Source organism: Triticum aestivum, chromosome 2D, assembly GCF_018294505.1.
Source record: "Triticum aestivum cultivar Chinese Spring chromosome 2D, IWGSC CS RefSeq v2.1, whole genome shotgun sequence".
Taxonomy (NCBI): Eukaryota; Viridiplantae; Streptophyta; class Magnoliopsida; order Poales; family Poaceae; genus Triticum; species Triticum aestivum.
Window position 1 is genome coordinate 403,910,567 of NC_057799.1, and position 11,187 is coordinate 403,921,753.

Genomic DNA, 11,187 nt, shown 5'->3' on the forward strand with positions numbered 1-11,187 from the left:
GATGGAGTCTGCACCGACGCACTGCACGGCATGGAGGTCGCCTGCGCGGCGAGCTGCCTCACCGACCTTGTTGGCGAGGTTCGCCTCTCCGACGAGCCAGCGTCCGATGCCGGCAATGATGGCCCTGAGAGCCGCCTCGTCAGCCTCCTTGATCAGGTCCACGTCGCCAACGAGCCTGCTGTAGACTTGGAGTCTGTTGGCTCCACCGACCCGATGCTTGTCGATTCTGACACTGCGTCGCTTGACGCGTTCCCCACCAACGTGGTGGTCTACGACGAGCCGCTTCCTCGCGCGGAGAGCGGCGAAAGCGCCGTCACGGAGGCGCTAGTCATCGGCCACAGCGAGCACTCCGGCGGAGGTGCTCATGACCCGCTCGATGCGGCACATCAAGACTTGACGGTGCCCATCCCAGAAGACGCTGACGCCGAGATGCTGGAAGCACGCCGCATCCAGCTCGTCGAGGGCGCCAAGAAGCTGGCCAGCATTGGACGCCTATCGGAGGCCTACCAGCGCGAGATGGACCGTGCTGTGGGCGGCATGCCGGCTCCCGGTGGGCCCAGCCGCCTTGGCACGATCCGGCAGCGCGGCGTGGCCATCGCCAACCTGTTCGGGGCAGATCGCCCCGTCTATGCCACGCCAGCGGAAAATATCCTAGCTGCCCAGGCGGCAGCAGAAGAGCTGGACAAGTTCGAGGGCGAAGAGCGTCGCCAGATGGCGGAGCGCGTCCAGTGACTCCTCGACGCGGCTGCCGAGCAGCACGAGGCCGGTTGCCGCACTGAGGCGCCTCACCGGCAAAATGACGATCTGCGTCTCCGCTGAGATCAAGGCGTGACATCTCGGACACCGACTGGTGGCATCTGCGGAAGAAGAGACAAGGAGCCGGCTGCCAGCCGCAGCCGGACTCGCATCACCATTGAGCGCGACCAAGACGGCCGCCCGAGAGCAGTGGAGCGACGGGATGACTATCCGCCTCCTCCCCCTCGCAGGGAAAGGCGCGTCTCCCCGCCGCCTGTTGACCACCCAACGCTCGGCGACCGCCTTGGCCGCCGAGAGGGAGTCGGAGAGAATGATGCCCGCCACCGGATCGACCGTCTCCACTGATCCCTGGCGCTAGAAGAAGAAGATGAGCTGGGTCCGCCTTGTTTTGGCCCCCGCATTCGAGACGAGCCCTTCCCCAAAGGGTTCACGCTCCCAAGAGATACACCCAAGTACACCGGCTCCGTGAAGCCGGAGGACTAGCTGGTCGACTACTCCACAGCCATCAGCATCGCGAACGGCAACAAGCGCGTTGCTGTGAAGTACGTTCCGCTCATGCTCCAGGGCACGGCCTGGACATGGCGAACAGCCTGAAGCCCCGCAGCATCAACAGCTGGGTCGACTTCACCGAAGCCTTCATCCGCAACTTCATCAGCACGTACAAGCGGCCGCCCAAACCTCGCCAGCTCTCCTTGTGCGTACAAGGCCCCAGCGAGTCGACTCGCGACTACCTCACGCGCTGGTCTGAGCTCCGCAAATCTTGCGAAGGCATGCACGAGTTGCAGGCCATCGAGTACTTCACCGCTGGGTGCCGAGAAGTCACCCTCCTCAAGCACCGACTTCTCTGCGACGAGCCGGCGACCCTCGACGAGTTGCTGATCATAGCCGATAAATATGCCACGACCGACTCCTCCATGAAGGCAGAAATCCAAGTTGATGCATCTGGCAAAGTGGCCCCTCAGGCTCCTCGGACCCCGGCTGGCGACACCAGTCGGCGCCAACAACCAAGCGATAACAAGCGCAAAGCCATGCAGCCGGCTTCCACAAGCCGGCAGGTGGTGACAGTCGAAGACCAGCAGCCGGAAGGGCAGCCTCCATCCAAGCGCCAGAAGGGAGGCAAGCCCAATTGGCTACCTGCTTTCTCGTATGAGCAGACTCTTGACGCGCCCTGCAAGTTCCACAGTGGCGCAAAGCTGTCCAACCACACCACTCGAAAGTGCCATTGGCTCACCAGGATCGCCAAGGGAGACGGCCTTCTGCCTCCTCCGCCTGCTGGGCAGCCGCCACCTCCTCCCCCCAGCAGCCGGCGGTTCGACCAGTCGGAGCCATACAAGACGAGTATCCTGAAGAGCACGGAGCTTATGTCATGTTCACCAGCGTGGCCGACGACAAGCACAGCAGATGGCAACGACAACAAGAAGTGAATGCGGTAGCATCAGAGACCCCCGAGTTCATGCATTGGTCCGAGACGCCCATCAGCTGGAGCAGAGCCGACCACCCGGAAGTGATGCCCAATCCCGGCTCCTCTGCCCTGGTTCTGGATGCCACCTTTGCCACTGATAGGCGAGCTGCTCGCTTTTCCCGAGTTCTGATAGATGGCGCCAGCAAGATCAACATCCTGTACAAGGATACCATGGAGAAGTTAGGAATCAAACAAAGGCAGCTTCAGCCCAGCCGGACCGTTTTCCATGGCATAGTTCCTGGCCTTTCCTACTCACCAATCGGCAAGATCCAGATAGACGTCCTCTTTGGAGACAAAGATCACTTCCGCCGAGAGCCGGTCTGGTTTGAGGTGGTGGACCTTGAGAGCCCATACCATGCACTGCTTGGCCGGCCTGCTCTGGCCAAGTTCATGGCGGTCCCCCACTATGCTTACCTCAAGATGAAGATGCCGAGTTCCAAGGGAATTCTGACCATAGCAGGAGATTACAAGAAGTCGTCCGCTTGCACAGCAGATAGCAGCCGGCTGGCCGAGTCCCTTGTGATCGCGGCCGAGAAGCGGCTGCTTGACCGAGTTGTGGCGATGGCAGGCAAGCAGCCGGAGATGTCACCCAACCCCAAGGAGTCGGAAGCCGAGGGCTCGTTCAAGCCGGCCAAAAAGACAAAGAAGATACCCTTGGACCCGGAGCACCCAGAAAGGTACGTTGTCATAGGTGCAAACCTTGACAGCAAATAGGAAGGCGAGCTCGTCGATTTCCTCCGTGAGAATCGGGACATCTTTGCATGGTCACCTAAGGACATGCCAGGTGTCCCGACGGATTTCGCCGAGCACAAGTTGAAGGAAATATGCCCTAGAGGCAATAATAAAGTATTATATATTTCCTTATATCATGATAAATGTTTATTATTCATGCTAGAATTGTATTAACCGGAAACATAATACATGTGTGAATACATAGACAAACAGAGTGTCACTAGTATGCCTCTACTTGACTAGCTCGTTAATCAAAGATGGTTATCTTTCCTAGCCATAGACATGAGTTGTCATTTGATTAACGAGATCACCTCATTAGGAGAATGACGTGATTGACTTGACCCATTCCGTTAGCTTAGCACCCGATCGTTTAGTATGTTGCTATTGCTTTCTTCATGACTTATACATGTTCCTCTGACTATGAGATTATGCAACTCCCGTTTACCGGAGGAACACTTTGTGTGCTACCAAACGTCACAACGTAAATGGGTGATTATAAAGGTGCTCTACAGGTGTCTCCAAAGGTACTTGTTGGGTTGGCGTATTTCGAGATTAGGATTTGTCACTCCGATTGTCGGAGAGGTATCTCTGGGCCCACTCGGTAATGCACATCACTATAAGCCTTGCAAGCATTGTGACTAATGAGTTAGTTGCGGGATGATGTATTACGGAACGAGTAAAGAGACTTGCCAGTAACGAGATTGAACTAGGTATCGAGATACCGATGATCGAATCTCGGGCAAGTAACATACCGATGACAAAGGGAACAACGTATGTTGTTATGCGGTCTGACCGATAAAGATCTTCGTAGAATATGTGGGAGCCAATATGGGCATCCAGGTCCCGCTATTGGTTATTGACCGGAGAGGTGTCCCAGTCATGTCTACATAGTTCTCGAACCCGAAGGGTCCGCACGCTTAACGTTACGATGACAGTTTTATTGAGTTTTGATGTACCGAAGGAGTTCGGAGTCCCGGATGAGATCGGGGACATGACGAGGAGTCTCGAAATGGCCGAGACATAAAGATTGATATATTGGACGACTATATTCGGACTTCGGAAAGGTTCCGAGTGATTCGGGTATTTTTCAGAGTACCGGAGAGTTACGGGAATTCGTATTGGGCCTTAATGGGCCATACGGGAAAGGAGGGAAAGACCTCAAAGGGTGGCCGCACCCCTCCCCATGGGCTAGTCCGAATTGGACTAGGGAGGGGGGGCGCCCCCTTCCTTCTTTCTCCTTCCCCCTTCCCTTCTCCTACTCCCACAAGGAAAGGAGGAGTCCTACTCCCGGTGGGAGTAGGACTCCCCCCTTGGGCGCGCCACCTCCCCTTGGCCGGCCCTCTTCCCCTTGCTCCTTTATATACGGGGGCAGGGGGGCACCCCAGAGATACAACTTGATATACAATATTTTAGCCGTGTGCGGTGCCCCCCTCCACCATATTACACCTCGATAATACCGTTGCGGAGCTTAGGCGAAGCCCTGCGTCGGTGGAACATCATCATCATTACCATGCCGTCGTGCTGACGAAACTCTCCCTCAACACTCGGCTGGATCGGAGTTCGAGGGACGTCATCGAGCTGAACGTGTGTAGAACTCGAAGGTGCCGTGCGTTCGGTACTTGATCGGTCGGATCGTGAAGACGTACGACTACATCAACCGCGTTGTGATAACGCTTCCGCTGTCGGTCTACGAGGGTACATGGACAACACTCTTCCCTCTCGTTGCTATGCATCACCATGATCTTGCGTGTGCGTAGGAATTTTTTTGAAATTACTACGTTCCCCAACAGTGGCATCCGAGCCTGGTTTTATGCGTTGATGCTATGCACGAGTAGAACACAAGTGAGTTGTGGGCGATATAAGTCATACTGCTTACCAGCATGTCATACTTTGGTTCAGCGGTATTGTGAGATGAAGCGGCCCAGACCGACATTACGCGTACGCTTACGCAAGACTGGTTTCACCATTGCGAGCACTCGTTGCTTAAAGGTGACCGGCGGGTGTCTGTCTCTCTCACTTTAGTTGAACCGAGTGTGGCTATGCCCGGTCCTTGCGAAGGTTAAAACAGCACCAACTTGACAAACTATCGTTGTGGTTTTGATGCGTAGGTAAGAACGGTTCTTGCTAAGCCCGTAGCAGCCACGTAAAACTTCCAACAACAAAGTAGAGGACGTCTAACTTGTTTTTGCAGGGCATGTTGTGATGTGATATGGTCAAGACATGATGTGATATAATTAGTTGTATGAGATGATCATGTTTTGTAACCGAGTTATCGGCAACTGGCAGGAGCCATATGGTTGTCGCTTTATTGTATGAGATGCAATCACCATGTAATAGTTTTACTTTATCACTAAGCGGTAGCGATAGTCGTAAAAGCAATTAGTTGGCGAGATGACAATGATACTACGATGGAGATCAAGGTGTCATGCCGGTAACGATGGTGATCATGACGGTGCTTCGGAGATGGAGATCACGAACACGGTGCGCCGGTAACGATGGTGATCATGACGGTGCTTCGGAGATGAAGATCACAAGCACGGTGCTTCGGAGATGGAGATCACAAGCACAAGATGATGATGGCCATATCATATCACTTATATTGATTGCATGTGATGTTAATCCTTTATGCATCTTATCTTGCTTTGATTGACGCTAGCATTATAAGATGATCTCTCACTAAAATTTCAAGATAAATGTGGTGTCCCTGAGTATGCACCGTTGCGAAAGTTCTTCGTGCTGAGACACCACGTGTTAATCGGGTGTGATAGGCTCTACGTTCAAATACAACGGGTGCAAAACAGTTGCACACGCAGAATACTCAGGTTAAACTTGACGAGCCTAGCATATATACAGATATGGCCTCGGAACACAGAGACCGAAAGGTCGAGCGTGAATCATATAGTAGATATGATCAACATAGTGATGTTCACCATTGAAACTACTCCATCTCACGTGTTAATCGGACATGGTTTAGTTGATATGGATCACGTGATCACTTAGAGGATTAGAGGGATGTCTATCTAAGTGGGAGTTCTTAAGTAATATGTTTAATTAAACTTAACTTTATCATGAACTTAGTCCTGATAGTATTTTGCAAATTATGTTGTAGATCAATAGCTCGCGTTGTTGCTTCCCTGTGTTTATTTTTGATATGTTCCTAGAGAAAAATTGTGTTGAAAGATGTTAGTAGCAAAGATGCGGATTGGATCCGTGATCTGAGGATTATCCTCATTGCTGCACAGAAAAAATATGTCCTTGATGCACCGCTAGGTGACAGACCTATTGCAGGAGCAGATGCAGACGTTATGAACGTTTGTCTAGCTCAATATGATGACTACTTGATAGTTTAGTGCACCATGCTTAACGGCTTAGAATCGGGACTTCAAAGACGTTTTGAACGTCATGGACCATATGAGATGTTCCAGGAGTTGAAGTTAATATTTCAAGCTAATACCCGAGTTGAGAGATATGAAGTCTCCAACAAGTTCTATAGCTAAAAGATGGAGGAGAATCGCTCAACTAGTGAGCATGTGCTCAGATTGTCTGGGTACTACAATCGCTTGAATCAAGTGGGAGTTTATCTTCCAGATAAAATAGTGATTGACAGAATTCTCTAGTCACCATCACCAAGTTAGTAGAACTTCGTGATGAACTATAGTATGCAAGGGATGAAGAAAGTAATTCCCGAGCTCTTCGTGATCCTGAAATCGACGAAGGTAGAAATCAAGAAAGAGCATCAAGTGTTGATGGTTAACAAAACCACTAGTTTCAAGAAAAGGGCAAAGGGAAGAAGGGGAACTTCAAGAAGAACAGCAAGCAAGTTGCTGCTCAAGTGAAGAAGCCCAAGTCCGGTCCTAAGCCTGAGACTAAGTGCTTCTACTGCAAAGGGACTGGTCACTGGAAGTGGAACTACCCCAACTATTTGGTGGATAAGGAGGATGGCAAAGTGAACAAAGGTATATTGGATATATATGTTATTGATGTGTACTTTACTAGTGTTTATAGCAACCCCTCGGTATTTGATACTGGTTCAGTTGCTAAGAGTAGTAACTCGAAATGGGAGTTGCAGAATAAACAGAGACTAGTAAAAAGGCGAGGTGACGATGTGTGTTGGAAGTAGTTCCAAGATTGATATGATCATCATCGCACACTCCCTGTACTTTCGGGATTAGTGTTGAAACTAAATAAGTGTTATTTGGTGTTTGCGTTGAGCATGAATATGATTTGATCATGTTTATTGCAATACGATTATTCATTTAAGTTAGAGAACAATTGTTGTTCTGTTTACATGAATAAAAACCTTCTATGGTCATACACACCAACGAAAATGGTTTGTTGGATCTCGATCGTAGTGATACACATATTCATAATAATGAAGCCAAAAGATGCAAAGTTAATAATGATAGTGCAACTTATTTGTGGCACTGCCGTTTAGGTCATATTGGTGTAAAGCGCATGAAGAAACTCCATACTGATGGGATTTTGGAATCACTTGATGCTTGCGAACCGTGCCTCATGGGCAAGATGACTAAAAAAGCCGTTCTCCGGAACTATGGAGAGAGCAACAGATTTATTGGAAATCATACATACAGATGTATGTGGTCCGATGAATATTGAGGCTCGTAGCAGGTATCATTATTTTCTGACCTTCACAGATGATTTGAGCAGATATGGTTATATCTACTTGATGAAACATAAGTCTGAAGCATTTGAAAAGTTCAAAGAATTTCAGAGTGAAGTAGAAAATCATCGTAACAAGGAAATAAAGTTTCTATGATTTGATCGCGGAGACAAATATTTGAGTTACGAGTTTGGTCTTCAATTAAAACAATGTGGAATAGTTTCACAAATTCACGCCACCTGGAACACCACGGTGTAATGGTGTGTCCGAACATCGTAACCGTACTTTATTAGATATGGTGCGATATATGATGTCTCTTACCAATTTACCACTATCGTTTTGGGGTTATGCATTAGAGACAACTACATTCACGTTAAATAGGGCACCATAAAAATCCGTTGAGACGACGCCTTATGAACTGTGGTTTAGCAAGAAACCAAAGTTGTCGTTTCTTAAAGTTTGGGGTGGCGATGCTTATGTGAAAAAGTTTCATCCTGATAAGCTCAAACCCAAATCGGAGAAATGTGTCTTCATAGGATACCCAAAGGAGACAGTTGGGTACACCTTCTATCACAGATCCGAAGGCAAGACATTTGTTGCTTAGTATGGATCCTTTCTAGAGAAGGAGTTTCTCTCGAAAGAAGTGAGTGGGAGGAAACTAGAACTTGATGAGGTAACTGTACCTGCTCCCTTATTGGAAAGTAGTTCATCACAGAAATCTGTTCCTGTGACTTCTACACCAATTAGTGAGGAAGTTAATGATGATGATCATGTAACTTCAGATCAAGTTACTACCAAACCACGTAGGTAAACCAGAGTAAGATCCGCACCAGAGTGGTACGGTAATCCTGTTCTGGAGGTCATGTTATTTGACCATGACAAACCTACGAACTATGAGGAAGCAATGATGAGCCCAGATTCCACAAAATGGCTTGAGGCCATGAAATCTGAGATGAGATCCATGTATGAGAACAAAGTACGGACTTTGATTGACTTGCCCAATGAACGGCGAGCCATTGAGATTAAATGGATCTTCAAGAGGAAGACGGACGCTGATAGTAGTGTTACTATATACAAAGCTAGAATTGTCGCAAAAAGGTTTTCGACAAGTTCAAGGTGTTGACTACGATGAGAGTTTCTCACTCGTATCTATGCTTAAGTCTGTCTGAATCATGTTAGCAATTGCCGCATTTTATGAAATATGGCAAATGGATAAACAAAACTGTATTCCTTAATGGATTTATTAAAGAAGAGTTGTATATGATGCAACCAGGAGGTTTTGTCAATCCTAAAATTGCTAACAAAATATGCAAGCTCCAGCGATCCATCTATGGACTGGTGCAAGCATCTCGGAGTTGGAATATACGCTTGATAAGTTGATCAAAGGATATAGTTTTATACAGACTTGCGGTGAAGCCTGTATTTACAAGAAAGTGAGTGGGAGCACTACAACATTTCTGATAAGTATGTGAATGACATATTGTTGATCGGAAATAATGTAGAATTATTCTGCAAAGCATAATGGAGTGTTTGAAAGGAGTTTTTCAAAGAAAGACCTTGGTAAAGCTGCTTACATATTGAGCATCAAGATCTATAGAGATAGATCAATACGCTTGATAAGTTTTTTCAATGAGTACATACCTTAACAAGATTTTGAAGTAGTTCAAAATAGAACAGTCAAAGAAAGAGTTCTTGCCTGTGTTACAAGGTGTGAAATTGAGTAAAGACTCAAATCCCGATCACGGCAAAAGATAGAAAGAGAATGAAAGTCATTCCCTATGCCTTGGCCATAGGTTCTATAAAGTATGCCATCCTGTGTACCAGATCTATTGTACACCCTACACTGATTTTGGCAAGGGAGTACAATAGTGATCTAGGAGTAGATCACTGGACAGCGGTCAAAATTATCCTTAGTGGAATAAGGATATGTTTCTCGATTATGGAAGTGACAAAAGGTTCGTCGTAAAGGGTTACGTCGATGCAAGTTTTGACACTAAATCTAGATGACTCTAAGTCTCGGTCTAGATACATATTGAAAGTGGGAGAAATTAGCTAGAGTAGCTCCGTGCAGAGCATTGTAGACATAGAAATTTGCAAAGTACTTACGGATCTGAATGTGACAGACCCGTTGACTAAAATTATCTCACAATCAAAACATAATCACACCTTAGTACTCTTTGGGTGTTAATCACATAGCGATGTGAACTAGATTATTGACTCTAGTAAACCCTTTGAGTGTTGGTCACATAGAGATGTGAACTATGGGTGTTAATCACATGGTGATGTGAATTATTGATGTTAAATCACATGGCGATGTGAACTAGATTATTGACTCTAGTGCAAGTGGGAGACTGAAGGAAATATGCCCTAGAGGCAATAACAAAGTATTATATATTTCCTTATATCATGATAAATGTTTATTATTCATGCTAGAATTGTATTAACCGGAAACATAATACATGTGTGAATACATAGACAAACAGAGTGTCACTAGTATGCCTCTACTTGACTAGCTCGTTAATCAAAGATGGTTATGTTTCCTAGCCATAGACATGAGTTGTCATTTGATTAACGAGATCACCTCATTAGGAGAATGACGTGATTGACTTGACCCATTCCGTTAGCTTAGCACCTGATCGTTTAGTATGTTGCTATTGCTTTCTTCATGACTTATACATGTTCCTCTGACTATGAGATTATGCAACTCCCGTTTACCGGAGGAACACTTTGTGTGCTACCAAACGTCACAACGTAAATGGGTGATTATAAAGGTGCTCTACAGGTGTCTCCAAAGGTACTTGTTGGGTTAGCGTATTTCGAGATTAGGATTTGTCACTCCGATTGTCGGAGAGGTATCTCTGGGCCCACTCGGTAATGCACATCACTATAAGCCTTGCAAGCATTGTGACTAATGAGTTAGTTGCGGGATGATGTATTACGGAATGAGTAAAGAGACTTGCCAGGAACGAGATTAAACTAGGTATCGAGATACCGACGATCGAATCTCGGGCAAGTAACATACCGATGACAAAGGGAACAACGTATGTTGTTATGCGGTCTGACAGATAAAGATCTTCGTAGAATATGTGGGAGCCAATATGGGCATCTAGGTCCCGCTATTGTTTATTGACCGGAGAGGTGTCTTGGTCATGTCTACATAGTTCTCGAACCCGAAGGGTCTGCACGCTTAACGTTACGATGACAGTTTTATTGAGTTTTGATGTACCGAAGGAGTTCGGAGTCCCGGATGAGATCGGGGACATGACGAGGAGTCTCGAAATGGCCAAGACGTAAAGATCGATATATTGGACGACTATATTCGGACTTCGGAAAGGTTCCGAGTGATTCGGATATTTTTCGGAGTACCGGAGAGTTACGGGAATTTGTATTGGGACTTAATGGGCCATACGGGAAAGGAGGGAAAGACCTCAAAGGGTGGCCGCACCCCTCCCCATGGGCTAGTCCGAATTGGACTAGGGAGGGGGGGCGCCCCCTTCCTTCTTTCTCCTTCCCCCTTCCCTTCTCCTACTCCCACAAGGAAAGGAGGAGTCCTACTCCCGGTGGGAGTAGGACTCCCCCCTTGGGCGCGCCACCTCCCCTTGGCCGGCCCTCTTCC